Source organism: Erythrolamprus reginae, chromosome 7 (genome assembly GCF_031021105.1).
Source record: "Erythrolamprus reginae isolate rEryReg1 chromosome 7, rEryReg1.hap1, whole genome shotgun sequence".
Taxonomy (NCBI): domain Eukaryota; kingdom Metazoa; phylum Chordata; class Lepidosauria; order Squamata; family Dipsadidae; genus Erythrolamprus; species Erythrolamprus reginae.
The window spans coordinates 42669760-42691093 of record NC_091956.1 but is presented as its reverse complement, the minus strand read 5'-3'; the positions used below and the strand labels follow the sequence as shown (position 1 = coordinate 42691093).

Here is a 21334-nt window from a genome sequence, read left to right as displayed (position 1 = left end):
GACAAGGGAGAATCCTGTTTGGAGGTAGATGAATAAAATGTATCTTTAGGCCTTGGGCAATTGTATTTAAGGCCCAGGCATTTGTAGAGGTAGATTCCCAGGAGCCTACAAAGTGCTGTAGGTGACTTGCAATGGGAATACAGTCCAGGGAGTCACTTGGATCTGTGGTAACCTCCATAGTTGGACCCCTTGAAAGGACTTCTGGACTGCTGGAACTGTCTGTTTCTATCTCCATATCCTCCTCTGTCCGCTCTGTAAGAGGGTTGACTGTAATTCCCCTGCGCATATGACCTTGCGACCTGGTACATGGTCGTGGAGGCATCTGACCGAAAGGGCTGTCTCCTGAAATATGGAGTTGACCTTCTGTCCTGCCGTCTATATATCTATATATCTATATATCTTGGACCTTCTTTTTATCTTTGTCCTTGATGAGGATGGTGTCCAGAGACTCCACGAACAGTTTGGTCCCATTGAATGGCTAGGCACCATTTAGATTTTGCATCTGCTTGCCAGGTGTGAAGACAGGTTAGGCGGCAGGAATAAAGGTTTGCTGCTGACAGCGTAGCGTCTGCTGAGAATTCAGCCGCTGCTAACAGTTTGCTGATGTCTTGATGAAGGCAGCCATTGTTGGGGCCTAGCTTTGTGAGCCTATCCTGTAGCCACAGGATTGATGCCCTATTGAAGAATGAAGCAGCTGAGGCGGCTCTGAGTGACCAAGCTGCCATTTTATGAGACTTCTTAATTAAGGATTCAGCCCTTCTGTCATCTGCTTCAGGCCATCAGCCATGTCTGATGGCACCAGGGCATTTGACACCATATTTGCCGCTGGCGTGTCAATGGAAGAAAACTGGAGTGCTGTCTCCATCTCTGGGTCGAACATATAGAACTTACGTTCTGAGGCTGTTTGGCCCGGAGCTGCTGTTGGGCGCTCCCATGGTTGTTTGACATCAAGGAAGATATGATGACCAGAATGCAGGAATCGATTGACCAGAATTATGAAGCTCTGACAGGAAACATGGGAGTGATGAAAGAAGACATAAAAAAAAAATAGAAGACCATGTAGGCAATTTGGACAAGCAGATGGAAAAACTAGATGAACGACTGGAAGATGTCCATGGAATCCTCACACATAATGATAAAAAAAAATAAAAAAGATTGAAGAGATAAACAAAAGGATGGAAACATGCTTACAATTCACTGAAGGGAGGACTGAATATATCAATAAAAATTTGGAAGAAGCGATAATTAATCTGGAACAAGAAAAATCAGCATTTTTCCTGCAATTTCAAAATGTAACAGAATCTGAAGAACAGGACCTACCACAGACAATGGCGGAAATACTTGCAAATATAACCAGCAAATCACCACAAGAAATGATACAACAAACTGACGAAATATACCAAATCTCTACAAGTTATGCAAGATGCCATAGACTCCCGAGAGAAGTCCATATTCAGTTCATTAGAAGAACAATCAAAGACAAGATATACAACATGTCGAGGGGAAATGTAGCAACCTACAAAGGGAGGGAGATCACTGTGCTTAGCCAAATCCCCAGACGAGTAAGAGATAAAAGAAAATTTTATTATAATGGGAGACTTTAATGCTATCGCAGATAAAACAAAAGATTACAAAGGCAGTTCTAAATACAATTTAAGAAAACTACTCCCAACCTCCTTTGATTTTATTATCCTGATTACAAACAGCATACTTTCTTTTCCACACAAATCCTTGTCATGTATCATTTTTTTAATTAATATTTTTATTGATTTTTATAATATAAAACACACACACAACATATAACATGTGCTCAGTGATCCCACCATCAGACAATCAATCATACCCCACCACCAGTTGGGGGTATTTCTTTACATATTATAGAGTGATTCCAACTTGTTTCTTATAGCTTGGCCTCTGATCCTACTCGCCATATATCATCTTGCTTGTCCCATCGCACCATCAGCTGTTGCAAATCAGTTTCATTCATGGAATTCATCCTTTTATCCATAATCTCAAATTGAATATGGTCCACCATATACCTATACCAATTTTTCATTGTCCATTTTGTTGCGTCTTTCCACCCCAAGACTATTACCGCCTGAGCGCTTTCTATCGCTGCTTGTTTTATTTCTCTGTATTCTCCCATCTCACTACTTTTTACTAATATTGCCATTTCCTTAGTAATTGTCCATCTTATATTTAATATCCTCTTGCACTTTTTGCCAAAAGTTCTGCACCACTGGGCATTCCCAGAGCATATGCATAAACACTCCTTTATCTTGGCACCCATGCCAACAGATACCTTTAACGTTCTGCTGAAAGTGTGCAAGTTGAATGGGTGTATAATACCACTTATGTAATATTTTCCTTCTCATTTCCCTAACTCTTGTATGCTTGATTTTCCTTATATTCTCTACTATATTTTCTATCTCTTGCACCTCTACTTGTATCTCATTTTGCCACTATTTAGTCAATCCTTGGATCACATCCCCGTCTGACTTCACTAACATCTTATATATATTGCTTGCTTGCGCCTTAGTACCCTCATTTATTTCTCTTATTATTTTCTCTAGCTCTATATCCTCTATATTTGTAAATATGTCCACCAATCTATTAATTTGCCATTTTGTTGCAATTCTTCCTTTGATTTTAAATTTGTTTGTTGATCTAATAGTTCTTTTTATCTAATTGTATTTTGGGGCCTGATTAAACTTGGATGGTACTTTAATTCGATTGGCGAAACCCACTCTGGTATCTTGATATAGTGTTGGTTTTTTTTATTTCCTTCCATGTTTGCATGAGCGAATTTCTTAATATATGCTTTTTGAAATATTTATGTTTTTTATCTCTTTCATACCAGAGATCGGCATGTCAACCTAATAGCAAGTCGTGACCTTCTATGGTCAATATATGCTTGTTTTCTAACATAATCCGTTCTTTAATCCAAGTTAATGATGATGCATAATAATATAGTTTAAAATTTGGTAATTCCAATCCTCCTCTTTCTTTCACGTCTTGTAATGCCATTAGTTTAATTCTCAATTTTTTGCTAACCAGATATAATTTAGTACTATTTTATTGAGTTCTTTAACAAAAATTTACCTGGGTTTATAGGGATTATTTGAAATAGGAAGAGGAGCTTGGCAAGACACGCATTTTGATTGAATTAATTCTTCCTATCAGTGAAATTTATAGATTTTTCCAATTTTTTAAATCAGCTTTGATTTGGTTCATTAAATTCATATAATTATCCTCTTTTAATGTTGCCATTTTGACTGTGTCCCAAATTCCAAAATATTTAACTTTTTAAACTATTTGCATATTGGTAATTTGTTCCAAATGTTTTATTTGTTTTTTTGTACAATTTTTAGTTATAATTTATGTTTTTTGTTTATATATTTTTAGTCCTGCTACTTCGCCAAAATCTTCAATTTATTTAATAAATTTAGGAGCAGTTATCAATGGTTCATCAATTATAAATACCAAATCGTCTGCAAAAGGTTGGACTTTGTAGGGTTCTTTCCTTATTCTTAAGCCTTTTATTTTTTCATCTTCTCTTATTTTTATCAATAGTGTTTCCATAGTGAGTATAAACAAAAGTGGGGAAATAGGGCATCCGTGCCTAACTCCTTTCTCAATTTTAAATGTTTCTGTCTGTTCTCCATTGATTATAATTCTAGCATTTTGCTTAGAGTATATTGCATTTATTAATTTTATAAAATTTTGGCCAAATTTAATCATTTCTAATTGTGTTATCATAAATTTCCAGTTGACATTATCGAAAACCTTTTGGGCATCAACACCATCTGTTTCTCAGGGTGCTCTTCGTAATATTCTAGGGTATTAATTATTATCCTCAAATTGTCTCTAATTTGCCTCTTGGGGAGAAAACCATTTTGGTCTCAATGTATTAATTGGTTCAAATTTTTTAAAATCCTTGTTACTTAGATTGTAATAAATATTTTATAATCTGTATTCAGTAAAGATATGGGTCTGTAATTATGATTTTTTTTCTTTTTCTGTCTCCGTTTTTGGTATGAGTGATATCAATGCTTCTGACCATGTTTGGGATAGTTTTGCTTCTTGGGCTATTTGATTATAAATTTCCAACATATTATTTTCTAGTGTTTTTATTTCCTGTTTGTATAATTCAGCTGGTATACCGTCTATAACAGATGCTTTACTGTTTTTCTGTTGTTTTATCATTGCCTATAGTTCAACTAAGGTTATTGGTCTGTTTAATTCTTGTTGTTGCTCTTCTGTTAATATTTTCATATTTGATGATTCAATATACATACTTTTCTATTTCTTCCTTTTTTACTTCTTCATGTGCGTATAATTTCTTATAAAATTGTACTGCTATTCTTTTCTTTTCTTCTTTATCATATTTAATAATACCTTGTTCATCTGCCAATCTGTCTATAATTTTTCTTTCTTTTTGTTTTCTTAATTTGTGGGTTAGCCATCTACCTGGTTTATCAGCTTGTTCAAAATATAGTTGTTTGGCTGCCCTAATTTTATCTTCGATTTCTTCCTGGTGTAAAAGGTTAATTGTATGTCTAATTTGATCTTTTTTTCCTTAATTTTTTTACTTTTTGGATTTATTTGTAATTCTGCTTCTTTTTGTTTTAGTTCTTGTTCCAATTTTTCATGTTTAATTTTTTTCTTTATGTTTCCTTGCCATGTATGATATTGTTAAACCCCGAATATAAGCCTTGGTCGTGTCCCAGAGTGTTTGTGGTGTAATATCTTCAGTTTTATTTATTTCAAAAAATATTTGTAGTTCTTTCTCTAATATCTAAATGTACTGCTTTTCTTTTAATATTTTTCTGTCCATGATAATTTTATGTTTTCTAACATTTTCCTTTCTCCAAATTAGTGATATAGGGCTGTGGTCCACCCAGGTATATAGTTCTATTTCTATTTTTTCAATTTTGTTATTTATCTGTGGTGTTGCCCATACCATATCTATGCGAGACCAACTCTGATGTGGGTTTGAATAATATGTGTATTGCTTAGCTTTATCATGTTTTTCTCTCCAAGAGTCTTTCAAGACAACTTCTTTAACTTTTTCCCAAAAAGTTTTAGGAAGGTTTTTCTTTTTTAAAATATTTCTTTTCCCTTTGTAATCCAATTTTTTGTCTGACACCGAGTTAAAATCTCCTAGTAAAATTATATTCTCCAGATCTAACTCAATAACTTTTTTGTGTAGTTTTTTATAAAATTCAGTTTGATTTTCGTTGGGTGCATAAATCACTATTAACGTTGGGTTTTTTTGATCTTTCTCTAATTCTATTATTAAAATTCTTCCCTCCTGATCTTTATATATTTCTTTTGAACTGATTGTTTTTTTTCACATATATTGCTACTCCTTTTTTTTTTGGATCGGCTAGAGAAACATATTTTCTAATAAATCCATATTTTGTTTACGAATATGTAATTCTTGCAAACCAATGACGTCCATTTTCAATTTATTTAATTTTGTAAATATTAGTCTTCTTTTATTAGGATTGTTAAGTCCATTTACATTAATTGATATTATTCCTATATCTTCTGACATTTATTATTGATAGTATTTCAGATTCCTCGTTTCTCTTAGATTTCTCTCCTGTTGTTCTTGTTGTTCTTGTCTTTTTCCTCCCGCCCCTCGACTTTCTTTTTCTTCAAGTGGTTCTTCCTCCTCCCGATTTGTTGACTCCAATTCATCTCTACTGCCCCTACTTTCTTTACTAGCTTGTTCTTCATAGAGTAGATCATTCTCTTCACAAAATTGCCTTGCTTTCTCTACTGTATTTATTCTGACTTTTCTTTCTTTCCAAGTTATCATCATCCCTTCCGGGAGAAGCCATCTGAACATCACACTCCTCTGAATTAATTTTCTCACCAGGAATTGATATTGTTTTCTGGTTTCCCAAATTCTACGTGGTATTTGTTTCAGGATTATTATTTCTTTTCCCCTATACATTATCTCTTGATTATGGGACCATTTGTATATTTCATCTCTGATTATTCGTCTGGAAAATTTAATATGTACCTCTCACGGTAAATGGTGCTTTCTCGCGTAATTCGTGTGTACGTGATTTAATTCATCTATTTCCAACGTCATCTCTTGTTGGTCTTTATGTAGGATTTTTGCTAGGATTTCAATCGTTTTTTCACCTAGATTCTCATCTTTTTCTTCTATTATGTTTTGAAATCGTAGACTGTATGAAGAGCGGTCTAATTCCAATTTTGCGATAGCTTGCTCCATATTTTTAGTGGTCATCTCACTTTTTTCTTCCATTCTCTCTACCTTTTTCTCTACTTTTCCCACTTTGTCTTCTATTACCTTTATCTTTTGTTCATTTTCCTTTAGTGTTTGTTGCATATCCACTATTCTTTCGTCAATTCCCTTAACCTTATCTTTGACTTCTCCCATCTCTGTTTTTAATTCTTCGTGTTGTTTTTTAGCTGCTTCTCTATTATTTTCTAATGTTTTTGTCATGGTTTCCTGTAGTTGTATTAACATCTCCTGTATTGATTGCAGACTAGTTGAAAAACCTGATGTCTCTTTCGTTAACATAGTATCTAGTGTCTTTTGATGTATTGGCGAATCCATGTTCGTTGAAGATGTTTGTTTTTTGGTAGCCTTCATTGTTGTGGATGTACTAGTCATACTTAAAAATCTTCTTAAATTTTTCCACAATAGCATAAACTTTTCTCAATTTAATTAATCAAAATTATATTTTACCTATAAGAATTAATCAATATTACACAATTTCACAATTTTATAAATTCTCTTAAACTTATTTACTTAATCCTTATATATGACTTAGAAATACTTTTAACTTTTTGCAATTAGATAGAAAAAAGGGAAGAGAGAAAAATGAGGGAAAAGAAAAAGCTAAATATGAGATTTATATAAGTTTTATGCAAGTTTTACTTTTAGATAAATAACTAGATACTTAAGACGGTTAAATACAATTAATTGATATTAATAAGCAATCAATATACAGTAGACAATAGACAGTCCTAAATCAGTCTTAACATATACATTTTATGTATAATCTTAACTTGTTTCACTATTTACTTATTTAAATATTAACTATTTTAGCTATTATAACTTTATGATGAATATAGCATATATATATATTTATAGTATTTTCTTAAAGTAGTAGAGTTTGCAAAAAAAAAGCAAGTTATGAAAAATTTGGGGATAGGGTTGATCAAAAAGAAAGGGATTAAAGGGATTAAAATTCAAACCAGGAGGGAGGAAGAAAGCAAAATATTTTAATTACTACTCATATCAAAAAGAAGGAAAAAGGAAAAAGAATAAGAAAAAGGAAAAATGGAAGAAAAGACAAAAAGGGCAAAACTTAAGTACTAAAATGTCAAAAATAAGTAAATATAGCTAACAGCTAAGTAGATTGAGCAAAGTCCAGCTCAGAAAAAAGAAAAAGAAAAAAAGAAAAAAGAAAAAAGAAAAAAGAAAAAGAAAACTGAAGAATAATAATATAAGAATTATATATCTATAAAAATATTCAAAAAGAGAAAGAAAAAAAAGCTCTTAATATCTTATTCAGTTCCTTGTTTCATTCTTTATTTAATTCCTTCTAAACCAATAAAAGTGGGGGGAACAAAAAGAGATAAAAGAGGAAAAACAGTCAAAACAAGAGGAAAAAGGGGGAAATTATGAATATAAATCTTCTTCTGTTAAAACATCTGGGTTTTTTTCCACACTTTACCGAAACCCAATCTCTCTTTCTTCCGTGTGTTCAAATGATTTTCATTTTCTGCCCAGTCACTCTATTGCTGTAACTGTGTTGCAATGGCGCCTGCAATCAGTAACTTCCTGTATGTTCTTTCCTTCCTTCTGATCTCCGTTCCTTGCTACAGGTGATTAATCACTCTCCACTATAAGTCCGCAAGGTACTAGATTCTATTTATTTATCTATTTCATTTTTACTCAAATTAAAAAAAAAACAAGCGGGCTGTATAGCATACAGGTAATTTTCCAGCAGGCAATTTAAGCTCTTTCGTCTTCTGGAAATTTGTTAATTGCAGCCCCTCCAATCTCTTTCCTCTCATTCGCCTTTAATATTTAATTTTTAGGAGTACCTGGGGTTACTCGATCTCTGTAGGGTTTTCAGTTTCTTTTGCGATGTATCTTATTTTCTCTGATCTACTTTCTGGCACTCTTTGTCTTCCTGCTGTGTGGTTGCTGCTGCTTCGGCTGGACGCTGAAACGCCGATTCTTTTCAGATGATGTTTTGAGGATTATTCCTCGCCCCCCAAGGCAATGGCGAGTTGCCTTGTGGGCTGTGGATACTCCCCTTCAATGATCGGGACCCTCTGAGCCTGATCGCACCGAAAAAAACAGTACTTCAAATGAAAAAAAGGTGTACAAGTGGAGCCCTGCTCTTCCACTTCCTAACGCAGTCGCATCACCACTGAAAGCCTTTCCATTCACTTTTATATATCCTTCATTCCCTTTATAAATCTCTTTTATAGTTCCACAAAATTTCTCCCCCATATTTAATTCCTTACATAATTTATATAAATAACTGTGATTAACTTTATCAAAAGCTTTATAGACATTTAATTTCAAAATTCCCAATTTCCTTTTAGTAACAGTAGCATGGTGCATCACATTTATTACATTTCTGATTGGTTCACTTATCTTCCTACCCTTCATGAACCCACATTGATCCTCTTCCATTATTTTTGGTAAGATATTTCAAGTCTGTTTGCCAATATTTTCAGAAATATTTTATAATCTTGATTTGCCAAACTGATAGGATGGTAGTACTCTGGCTCTCTTAAATCTCAGTCAATCTTCAGGATGGTAACAATCTCTGAAATCTTCCATGTCTGCGGAATATATAAATTAGCAATATATTATTAAACAATTTCCCCAAATGTGGCAACAATTCATTAATATAAGTTTTATAGAATTCTCCTGTGAACCCATCTGGGCCCAGTGCTTTAGTTTGTTTTAACCCTTTAATTACTCTACCAATTTCACCTTATTTATTTATTTATTTATTTATTTATTTATTTATTTATTATTTAGATTTGTATGCCGCCCCTCTCCGTAGACTCGGGGCGGCTCACAGCACGACACAACAATTCATCATAACAAATCCAAATATAATTTAAAATATTTTTAAAAAGAACCCCATTTTACTAACAAACAAACACACAAACATACCATGCATAAATTGTACATGCCCGGGGGAGGTGTTTCAGTTTCCCCATGCCTGACGACAAAGGTGGGTTTTAAGGAGTTTACGGAAGGCAGGAAGAGTAGGGGCAGTTCTAATCTCTGGGGGGAGTTGGTTCCAGAGAGTCGGGGCTGCCACAGAGAAGGCTCTTCCCCTGGGGCCCGCCAACCGACATTGTTTAGTTGAAGGGACCCGGAGAAGGCCCACTCTGTGGGACCTAATCGGTCGCTGGGATTCGTGTGGCAGAAGGCGGTCTCGGAGATATTCTGGTCCAGTGCCATGAAGGGCTTTAAAGGTCATAACCAACATTCTGAATTGTAACCGGAAATTGATTGGCAGCCAATGCAGACTGCGGAGTGATGGTGAAACATGGTCATACCTAGGTAAGCCTATGACTGCTCTCGTAGCTGCATTCTGCACGATCTGAAGTTTCCGAATACTTTTCAAAGGTAGCCCCATGTAGAGAGCATTACAGTAGTCAAACCTCGAGGTGATGAGGGCATGAGTGACTGTGAGCAATGAGTCCCGGTCCAGATAGGGCCACAACTGGTGCACCAGGCGAACCTGGGCAAACGCCCCCCTCGCCACAGCTGAAAGATGGTTCTCTAATGTGAGCTGTGGATCGAGGAGGATGCCCAAGTTGCGGACCCTCTCCAAGGGGGTCAATGATTCCCCCCCCCAGGGTAATGGACAGACAGATGGGATTGTCCTTGGGAGGCAAAACCCACAGCCACTCCGTCTTATCCGGGTTGAGTTTGAGTCTGTTGACACCCATCCAGGCCCCAACAGCCTCCAGACACCGGCACATCACTTCCACTGCTTCGTTGACCTTGTGTAATTTCTGCATGCAATATTTGTTTATCTTCTTCACTTACTATTTTTCCAACATTAAGGACTCCTATATTTACCTGCTCCTCTTTATACAAATCCTCATAATACGTTCTCATTATCTTCTATAGCTGCTCTTTACCGTACCAAACCACTCCACTAGAGTCTCTCAATGCTAATATACATTATTTTTCTTTCCTCTTCTTCAAATATCTTGCCATTTGTTGTATTGATTTTGTCCTCCAACTCAATATTTTTTGTTGCATTGTCATTCTCATTTTATTCCATTGGATCTCATAAAACAATTTCAATTCTTTCCTTTTCAATTTCAATAGGATATGCCATTCCCTTCTCTTAGTTAATCTCAAATGCTCTTGTATAAAATCTATTTCCCTTATCTTACTCTCCCTTTCTCTACCCCACCTCTTTCTTATATCTACTTCCATACATATACATTGTCCCCTCATATAAGCCTTACATGCATCCCAAACAATTGATTGTTGAATATTGATTACATAATTAATTCTAAAATATTCACATAACTCTGTCTGCAGTTTATCTTTATCTTGTTCATTAGAAGTTACCACTGCATTATATCTCCAAATTCTTTGATTACATTGCTGACCTATTTCCAATTCTGCCAATAGTGGGGCATGATCTGACAACCAAATACAGTGATATCTCATCTTACGAATGCCTCTTCATATGAACTTTTCGAGATATGAACCCAGGGTTTAAGATTTGTTTGCCTCTTCGTAAGAACCATTTTCACCTTACAAACCTGAGCCCAGGTGCATGGCCTCTCTTACTGCACATGCACACTCTTACTGGCACAGGGATTCCCCTGCCTTGTGACTGCCACTGCCGGGATTTCTCATTTGTTTGCCGCCCCTGCCAGGATTCCCCGCCTCCTTTTACTTGCACCTGCAGTCCCAAGGTGGGGAATGCTGGAGCTGCCCCATTTCCCTGCCACTTTCTCCTCTAGCCCTCTGCTTCCTCTGCTCCCCACCCCATCCTGCTGCCCAAATCCCCCGTAGCCTACCGCTTCCTTTGCCCCATCTCGCTGCCAAAATAACCCCTCCAAAAGTTTCCTACGATGCCCCAAATTGCTCCCCAAATCACCCCTCCAAAAGCTTCCTATGCCACCCAAAATTGCTCCAAAATCACCCCTCCAAAAGCTTCCTACGCGGCCCCAAATCGCTCCCAAAATCACCTCTCCAAAAACTTCCTGCACCAACCCAAATCACTCCCAAAATGACCCTTCCAAAAGCTTCCTATGCCACCCCAAATTGCTCCCAAAATCACCTCTCCAAAAGCTTCCTATGCCACCCCAAATTGCTCCCAAAACCACCTCTCCAAAAGCTTCCTACGCTGCCCCAAATCGCTCCCCAAATCACCCCTCCAAAAGCTTCCTACACCACCCAAAATCGCTTCCAAAGTCTTCTAAAATCACCTCTCCTTTCAAAATGCCTCGTTTCTCCTTGCTGCCTTTTTTCACTCCATTTGCCTTCATTAGGAGCTCGATTTGGGTGGCATAGTAAATGTTTGCCTCGTTTCTCCTTGCTGCCTTTCTTCAATCCATTTGCCTTTGTTGGGACCTCGATTTGGGGTGGCATAGGAAGCGTTTGAAGGGGTGATTTTGGAGGTGATTTGGGGTGGTATAGGAAGCAGCTGGAGTGGTGATTTTAGGAGCGATTTGGGGCAATGTAGGAAGCTTTTGGAGGGGTGACTTTTGGAGTGATTTGGGGCAACATAGGAAGCCTTTGGAAGGGTGACTTTTGGAGTGATTTGGGGCAACATAGGAAGTGTTTGAAGGAGTAATTTTTGGAGCAATTTTGGCAGCGTAGGAAGGTTTTGGAGGGGTGATTTTGGGAGCGATTTGTGGTGGCATAGGAAGCGTCTGGAGATTTGATTTTGGGAGCAATTTGGGGTGGCGTAAGAAGCTTTTGGAGGGGTGATTTTGGGAGCAATTTGGGATGGTGTTAGCCTTCGTTAGGATCTCCATTCCTCACTTCTCCTCGCTGTCCATCTCCACTCTGTTAGCCTTCACTTTGTCCACCCACCACCAGCCTTAAAGTTTGGATTTTCCTAATGGGTTTGCACACATTATTTGCTTTTACATTGATTCCTGTGGGAAATATTGTTTCATCTTACGAACCTTTCTACTTACGAATCCCGTCACGGAACAAATTAAGTTTGTAAGACGAGGTATCACTGTACTTTTTATATCTACTTTTTAAACTTGTATGTTGCCCATCCTATTCATTAATATATAGTCAATGCAACTAAATGTATAGTATCTTGCTGAATAATAAGTACCTCTATTTGGTATATCTGCATGGAGATCCACCATATTAAGTCTATTTAAATGAAACAACCTGCTATTTCCAATCCCATTTGTTAATTGCAAATTAAAATCTCCTGCCAAAAACGTTGTGCCCTCCATAAAGTTATCCAACTTCCTCTTTGTGTTTATTATAAATTGTTTTGTTTTTGCATTCGGGGCATAAATTGCCACCAATGTCAATTTCTTTTGATTTATTTTCCCTTTAACAAACAGCCACCTCCCTTCTCTATCTTTCTGAACTTCAACCTCCTCAAATAAAACCCTCTGATGTATAAGAATCGCAGTACCTCTCTTTTGCGTTCCTCGAGATTCATATACCCATTTTCAATTTCTATCATTAACCAATTTATCCCTTCCTCCCTGTCTTTTATGTGTTTGTGTCAGAATCAAAATATCCACCTTATTTTGCTTAGCCATCCTCAATATCATATAACGTTTCAAATCCAATCCCAAACCATTCACATTTAAAACCATTATAATACACTCACTCATAATATATAAAAATAACCATTTTCCCCTCTTATTTTCCCCTTCCTCACCCCAACGCCCCCCAAGTGCCTCCCCCCCATGCTTCCCCTCACCAAAGAGGGGGAGGACAATAATTTCCCTTGTCCAATCATGAGGCACCTCTGCTGATTACGTTCCTATGTCACTGAGCTCTCCTTGCAACCATTTTTAAATATATTTTTGGGGGGGAAACCCCCTCCCACCCTTTTTAATTTAACCATTGAATAATACCTTATTTTACACTTTCCCCCCTCTCTCCCACAAAGAGAATAAAAATTGGCAATAATTTCCAGAAACACCTCCAAAAAGAGGAGACAGAGTCAGTTTCAACTCTTCACTTCTTCGCTTTCCTCTCTCGTTGAGCTTTTGGTTTTCTCTTCTGCTCCCTTCTAATGTTCTCCACCTCCCCCAACAACTCCTTCAACTGCTCCTCCCTTTGCCCTTTCTCCTCATTTGGGGTACCACAACTGCTGGAATAATCTTCTTCTCCTTCTGCTCCTTGTGGCTCTCAACTGCTCCGCTTTCTCCGAACTCGATACCCAGTTGGTCCAATAGTACCTTCCCCTCCTCCAATGATCATGCCTTGAACATCTTATTGTCCTGGAACACCGAATGGCAGCAGGGAAAGCCCAGGTAAACTTTATTCCACTTTGATATAAACAGCTTAAGATTGGGTGTAAAGCAGCTCTCTCTTTCAAAGTTTCCCAGGAGAGATGTCTGAGGATTCTTATCTCATTTCCATCTTGATTAAGGCTAGCACAACTTTTCAAATACTTGTAAATCTTTTCAGCTTTCTTCTCATTGGCCCACGCCATAACAATGACTCTTTGCCTCTCCGTATTTCTACATGGAACGCCCCAATGAACGTGTTTTATGTCATCAAAAACAATTTGAGCGCCATTCGCTTTCATCCAATCAAAAAGGGCTTCAGCTAATTTCAAGCCTGGAGCAAAATCTGGTCTAAAACCACGCAAACGTAAATTTCTTCTCCTTTGATGATCCTCCAGATTGGTAAGCCTATAATTGTATTGCTTATATTCATTGGCTTGGCTTTTAACTTGTTGCTCTAATTTCTGAATTTTTCCAGCCATTTCTTCTGCTCCTTTTTAACTATTTTAATATCTTGGGAAAGAGTTCCCAGTACCCCCTCCACTCATTGAAATCTTTCTTAAAAGCATCCAACAATTTGAAGCAGTTTATCTAATTTTGCTTCAATTTTCCTGAGGCCTGGGTCTCCTCCTTCCACCATTTTTATCCCTTTATTAAGATTTATTGTACTCACTTTGTGATAGTGAAAGAAAGTCCGTCTTCCCTTGCAGCCGTAAATCTTAGATTCTCTTTGAATTTCTGTAATTGCTATACAGCTTTGCTTATCCACTTTTTTCAAATTCTCATATTGGAACTCCTGTAAGAGCATCTACCGCTGTCTGTGATACATACGTAATCCTAAAATTGCCACTTCTGAGGAACTGAAACATGCGGCTTTTGCTGACTCTGCAAGTTGGAGGGTCAGCTTACCTGGCTCACAATCCTGGCTGGAAGAAGAGCTGCCTGCTATGCCCGTCAAGTGCAGCTGTGTTTGGAGAACACTGTGCACTGAAACTAAAACACAACCTTCTTTCCTGCATTCTTGCCTTCCATGCCTTCTCAGATCTATGCATTTCCCCCCCAGCGCATCCTAGCTTTCTTCTGCATTCCTGCTTTCCCCGATCTTTCCATTTCTCCCCCCAGTGCATTCTAGCCTTCACCTCCATTCCTGCCTTCCCCGATCTTTGCATTTCTCCCCTGATGCATCCTAGCTTTTTCCTGCTTTCCATGCCTTCCCCAATCTTTGCATCCTGAGTTTGAGTTGTCCAGAGTTAAGCTCAAAAAGGATAAATCTAAAAGAATCTGATGAAAGAAGCATATGTCACTTGTTGGTAATTGTTCAGTTTGTACAAATGTATGGTTAGATTTACCTGGAATAAATGGTTGCTCTTATTTCGCAGAAAATAGAAAGCTCTTGTCCTTTGAGATCCTTAGCATTACTGAATGATGCGAAAGTTCTCAGTGCAGTTCAAGGATGCTTTTCAGTTATTTCTTGCATTCTTCCCATCATATGCTTGGTAATAAGGGGGCCTGTTGACAACTACATAATATCTGTGGAGTCCTTGGTAGTACCTGATCTTGTTTGTTTACAGAAATTTCATTATTCATAATTTTTGACCAAATAACTACTGTACAGGATAATGTTATTATGACTTTTTTTGGCTCAATTGCTACTAAAAGGCAGGTGCGTGAGAAAGAGATGCGCTGTTCCCATAACAAAAGGACGTCTCATAATTGGACAAAATGATCTCCCAGGGTGGGAGAAGGGAAAGCTATTGTTTAACTAGGCAAGCATTTGTGCAGGAAAACCAGAGCTGGTTTTGTCTCTTCAGTAACAAAATGGTATATCCAATAAAGTTTTACTTTTGGGAATTCAAATCTCCTGAGAGAGTTTCCTTGTTTTTGGTTCGCTAGTTAGGCAGTTGACACTTTGACTTTCAGATCTAGATCTTCTTCAATTCTGTAATCTATTCTACTATCTCCTGGCATTGCCACATCAAATTTCTTCTTCTCAACCATAGTTAAATATTGTGCATTAAGGGCAGGGATGGGCTACCATTCTCGGTCCTGCCGGAAAAGGCCGAAAGCATACCCCCGTCTGCCTTCACGTGGGATTCAGCTGCGCATGCGCAGAAGCCAAATATCGCACAAGGACGCATGCACAGAAGTGAAAACAACCTGGAAATAGGCAAAATAAGGCAAGTGCCTGCTTGCCTCTGCCCACCAGTTCGCCCTCCTACTGCCCACTCTGCCCTGCCGCCACCTGCTCGCCACCGTTCACCCCACACACCAGCTTTCCCCCCACTGCTTGCTCTGCCACGCCCCATTCGCCTCACGTGCTTCCCCCCCCCACTTGCTCTGCCATGTTGCCGCCCACCATGCCGTTTGCCCCACACACCTCTCGCACCAGTTTTCCCCCATCGCCCACTCCACCATGCAGCAATCCGCCGTGCTGTGAACAGCCCGCCCGGCCTTTACCTTGCTCCGGTGACCTCGTGCAGGGGCGTCAAGAGCATGAAAGCTAGAAGGTTTCAAGCTCTGACTACATGGCCTGCTCTGTGCTCTCCTGCGCCGCAGGCATCTCTCTCCTGTGGCGAGAGAGAGCAGGCACGTGGCCGGAGCTTGGGCAGGCTACTTTTGCCAGCTGCCACTCTAGGCGCCGCAGCAAGATTCTGGGTGCTGCGCATGTGCAGCAGCCGAAATCTCATGAGCAGACATCCTTCTGGCAGCAAAAATTGCCAATTTCTTTGCTTCCGCGCATGCATGCCAGCAAATCACTCCGGTTGCGTATGCACAGTGCGTGTATGCCCGGCGGTAATGGAGCAAGGCTACGTGCTCTGTTTCTGCCGGTAGAATGGCGTTTCCGACCATTCCGGCTGCTGCCCATCACTGATTATGGGCCAAGATTTTAACAGTTTTTATTTGGAAATTCACAATATTTTAACTTGCTCTTTCTTGCAGGCAATTTTTCATTATCAGCACATGAAGATTTTTATAGATGTTCATTTTGGCAAGTGTGTTGTTTTATTATAATATTGTTTATAATCAGCTTGTGCGATCTTGCATGTGCTGAGAATAGGATTTATTATTATTACTAACTTATTTTATTATTGTTTCCACTCTGCATAATAATTGCACATAACTTTTTAAAATAGTATCCTAAATGCCATGTTTAACTGTACTATTGAAGAGCTTTGTGTCAATTTTTGATCACATTGAATATATATTTTAACTTAAATTGTTGCATGCAACTGTGACTATTTAGAAGACTGTCTATGAAGATTGTTTAGAACAAAGATTAAAAACAACCTTTTCCAACCTACATCAGTTTATGTTATCCTTGTTTTTCAATAATTCAACTATAGAAACTAATCGTATTTATTTACTGTTTTATTTTCTACCCACTGGCCTGCAAATCAGTGGTTGGATCGATTTTACTATAAATTGTTTCAATTTATCCCTAGAGTTTCATTTAATTTCTGTTTCACTATAATTAACATTAGGGAAATGTGATATATAATTGTAACTCATTATTTTCAGGAACTGTCACTGATTTTCTAGGGATAGAAATCCCTATTTATATTTGATTTTCTAGGGACAGAAATACGTATCATATGAAATGCACATGGTTCAAAATGAATTACAGTGATCCCCCGCTCGTTGCGAGGGTTCCGTTCCAGGACCCCCCGCAACGAGCGGGTTTTCGCGAAGTAGCGCTGCGGAAGTAAAAACACCATCTGCGCATGTGCAGATGGTGTTTTTACTCCCACAGCGCTAGCGAGGAACCGAAGATTGGGGGTGGCGCGGCTGTTTGCCGCCGGCATGGGGGGCTTCCTAGCAGCCCCCCAAACCCGGGTTGGGGGTCCGGGGGGTGCTGGCAAGCCCCCCATGCCGGCGGCGACATTTTAAAATAGCCGCGCCGCCCCCAATCTTCGGCTCCTCCGCGCTGGCTCTCGGCGCTTTCGAGCTGAGTCCGGGAGCGAATTCTCTTCCGGACTCAGCTCAAAAGCGCCGATAGCCAGCGCTAGCGAACGGCTCCTCCGCGCTGGCTCTCGGCGCTTTCGAGCTGAGTCCGGGAGCGAATTCTCTTCCGGACTCAGCTCAAAAGCGCCGATAGCTAGCGCTAGCGAACGGCTCCTCCGCGCTGGCTCTCGGCGCTTTCGAGCTGAGTCCGGGAGCGAATTCTCTTCCGGACTCAGCTCAAAAGCGCCGATAGCCAGCGCTAGCGAACGGCTCCTCCGCGCTGGCTATCGGCGCTTTCGAGCTGAGTCCGGGAGCGAATTCTCTTCCGGACTCAGCTCAAAAGCGCCGATAGCCAGCGCTAGCGAACGGCTCCTCCGCGCTGGCTATCGGCGCTTTCGAGCTGAGTCCGGGAGCGAATTCTCTTCCGGACTCAGCTCAAAAGCGCCGATAGTCAGCGCTAGCGAACGGCTTGTCCATGCTGGCTCTCCGCGCTTTCGAGCTGAGTCCTGGAGCGAATTCGCTTCAGGACTCAGCTCGAAAGCGGCGAGAATGAACCGCGTGGGCGGGCGAAGGGCGGGCGGCAGCGAGGAGTTTGCGTGGGCGGTGGGGAAACTCCTCGCTGACACCAGCAAGAGGGGGAAGACCCAGGGAAGCCGGTTGCCATCTACGCATGCGTGCCCATAGAAAAAACGGGCACGCATGCGTAGATGGTATTTTGACTTCCGGGTTGAAAAATAGCGAAGTACCCTGTTCGCAATGGTTGGGGACGCAATAAACGGGGGATCACTGTATATTCAAAGCAGCTTTTGACCATACTGTGGATGTTGTACAATGTATATTTCAAAATGTTTTTGAAGCTCATTTTGCATTTTGTTTCTTCACTCAGTCTCAAATGTTCACCAAATAAATTTCAGCTGAGGTGAATTTGGTTCCTTTCTCTATTGATATTATGCCGCATTCAAAGAAATAGTCTATGAGACATGCATATAATGGCATTTTAGCATTCCCTACCATCCTAGTACTTATCTATCAATATTCAATTATTTCAAGTGAATTGATTGATTTTTCTAAAAAAAGGGGCATTTATGACGTGTATAGTTCTGAACTGAGACACACATGCAAATGGAAATGATGCAATAATGATTCATCAACATAAATGTTCTAAATAACTTTGCTTATGTCAATTTTAGCAACTCATCCTCTGAATAAATAGATTGCAACATGAATTATTGAACACTTGTTCTAATCCCCTATGTTTAATTCAACAAAAGAACTGGTAATTACCTTGAAGTTTTTTATGAGGGAAGGAGCAATAACCTATTATTTTATGCATATCATTGAGCAAATGTTCCTTCTATATGGCTAGCAGCCACTTCCCAATTTTTCAGTTCCTTTGTATCAGTGTATGACACTACAAATGTTTTCAGTTTTGCTTCCTTAAGCTGCTCGGCCCTCCCACTAGTTGGCTAAGAGGAGCATTAAAATGTCAGCTAGCCAACATCTTTCCTTATTCTTCCTTTAATTATTTTAAAAGAATTATGGGGATATGGTAAAGGTGCTATCAAGTCACAGAAAACAATGTGGGAAAAACAAAAAACAGCAGCACTTTGTTGTTGGGTGGAAAGCCCAGGGGCTGGCTTGTTGTATTACTGTCTCCCAACATGGAATAACCATTCCACAACCACACTGGAAGGCATAGCAAATATGTCAATAAAGGGAGTTTGCTAGAAGCCTCACAGCATTGGACTACACATAATATCACCCAGGAATTTAGATTGCTGTATTGACATGAACATTCATTATCTTTCATACTTTTTGGTCACTTACACGAAGCAGTTCCATCCTTTTCTTAATAAACTATTACATTTGAATCTCTCCTGTTCTTTAACTAAGGGTCGCTTTTTTTCTTTTTCTTTTTTACAGTACTGGTGGCAATACGAAGCTTTCTTGGCAGAGTGAATCCGGCTTTTTTTTCATCTGATATTCCCAACCTGCTCCGCATTGCAAAGCCAAAGGGACAAGTCTTTTCTTTCCTAGGTCTGTGCACTTGAAATTTCCCCAGATGCGGTCAGCTTGTCCGAACCACGCTGAGCCAGAAATATGAAGAAACATTTTCACCCCCCACACCCCCCACAGTGATTAAAGGTTCCTTAGTATTTTCAAATAAAGGGACCCTATACTGGGAGGAAGGCAGGAAGGGAGACATGAGTGGGCGAGTAGATAGGCCGGATCCAGCCACTAGCCTGCAGCACCTGAAGGGCGGGAGCCAAGATGTTCTGAGGGAAGGCAGAGCCGGCTGGTCTACCAAAGGGAGCAGTACTCTTTCGGAAGAACTCTCGCTCTCCCCTCCCCTCCAGTTAACTCCCTCTCGGGAATTGCGTGTGAAAGGCGCTCCGTGCTCCTCCCGCCGAGGGAGTTCCAGGAAGTAGTACATAGGCGGGCAGGACGCCTTGAACGCAGAGAGCCCTGTTGGCGGGCGGTCTCCTCCAACTCGGAACCAGGCTCCTTCCTTGAGGCGGGGCGGTCTCCCGCCTCAGCCCCCTTTTAGGGAGGGAGGAAGGAAGGGAATAGGGAGGGGCGGAAAGAACCGAAGCAAAGAGGAGCCTCCTCTAGAGTGGGGGAGAGAGAGAGAGACCGCGGCGACGGCTACTCGTGGGAACAAAGAGGTGCGACAACGCGAAGACTTGAGGGGAATGGGTTCGTAGTCTCGTTCCAACGGCCGCGGAGATGGTGAGTTCTGGAAACGAGAAGTGGAGGGCATGTGGATCACGAATAGCCTCTCCCGACTCTTAGCACCTGGAAGCGGTGCTTCGCACCAGGCTGCAGTAAGGCTCTGCGGTGGCGGTGGGGACGCTCCCTTGGGATAGTTATTTCCACTGCGGCTAGGTCGGTATTAGTCTCTCCAAGCTTGGATCGTCCACCTTTGGTAACGAGACACAGCCACTAAACCTCGGTAGAGACCGCACTCTCCTTCTAGCGGTCTCCTGGCCAGGCGTGTATTTCCCGAGAAATGGCAGGGTCTTGTCTCGCCGCTTGCTTATGGGGATAGATTTGGTCTCTGTCGTATGCTGAGCAGCACATCCCTATAATTCAAGCTAGCAAGTACGGGAAGCCATAATGTTTAATTTACACTGTCCAGGTTTTCGGAAGCACGGCTTTTTATCCTGTTACATTTGGTTCCATTATTGCTGCTGCTGCTGTTTCGTTTTCACCCAAAATAAAATATTAACATCTTTCCTATATGCACTGGATTGGAAGCAGTCCAAGAATTTTCCCTAGATTATTTGGCTTTGGAGTGAACTCTTAGTGAAGTATCTTAGCAAAGTATCTATTTGATGTTTCTTATCAAATCTTAAGGCATCACCATCCTCTTGCTCTATGTTAGCTGCTGCCCTGTGGTAGGAACCTTCTGTTATTGGCTCATGTGTATATACAGTATGTATTTTAGAATGGGCAACTAAACATAATTTAAGTAACACCTATCTACAGTGGATGTATTTAAAATAGCTTTGCCAATGGAAATAATTTAATTTTTATCAGGCTGCTGAAAAAGTAATCATTTGCTGAGTGTGTTTAGATTTCTGTTTTGATTTTCTGAATTTGGATTCAGAAAAAAACTATCCTGCAACCTACAGCCCCTCCACTGCAAAAACATGGACTACTCATCTTGGCCAAGGAAAATCTATACATGCAATTTATATTGGTTTCTCCAAAGCCTTTGACTCAGTGGTCCACAACAAACTACTCCTAAAACTCAAATCCTACGGCATCTCAGGAGCCTTCCACAGCTGGATTACAGCAGTCCTGTCAAACAGACAAGTGGTTAAAATAGGAAGCACCTGTCCCTGTTAAAAGCGGTGTCCCCCAAGGTAGCGTACTCTCTTCATTCTCTACATCA

General features: G+C 40.0%; 1 protein-coding gene across 4 annotated transcripts in view; it reads left to right on the top strand.

Annotated features, from left to right (window-relative positions):
* The first annotated feature begins 19628 nt into the window (after nucleotides 1-19628).
* Nucleotides 19629-21334, top strand: part of SH3RF1 (SH3 domain containing ring finger 1) — a 146614-nt gene continuing 144908 nt past the window's right edge. The window contains exon 1 of one of the 4 annotated variants that reach the window (XM_070757405.1): nucleotides 19629-20166. The gene's annotated coding sequence lies outside the window, so the exon portion shown is untranslated. The remainder of the gene's footprint in view (nucleotides 20167-21334) is intronic. The other 3 variants (XM_070757404.1, XM_070757406.1, XM_070757403.1) reach the window with 3 other exon arrangements.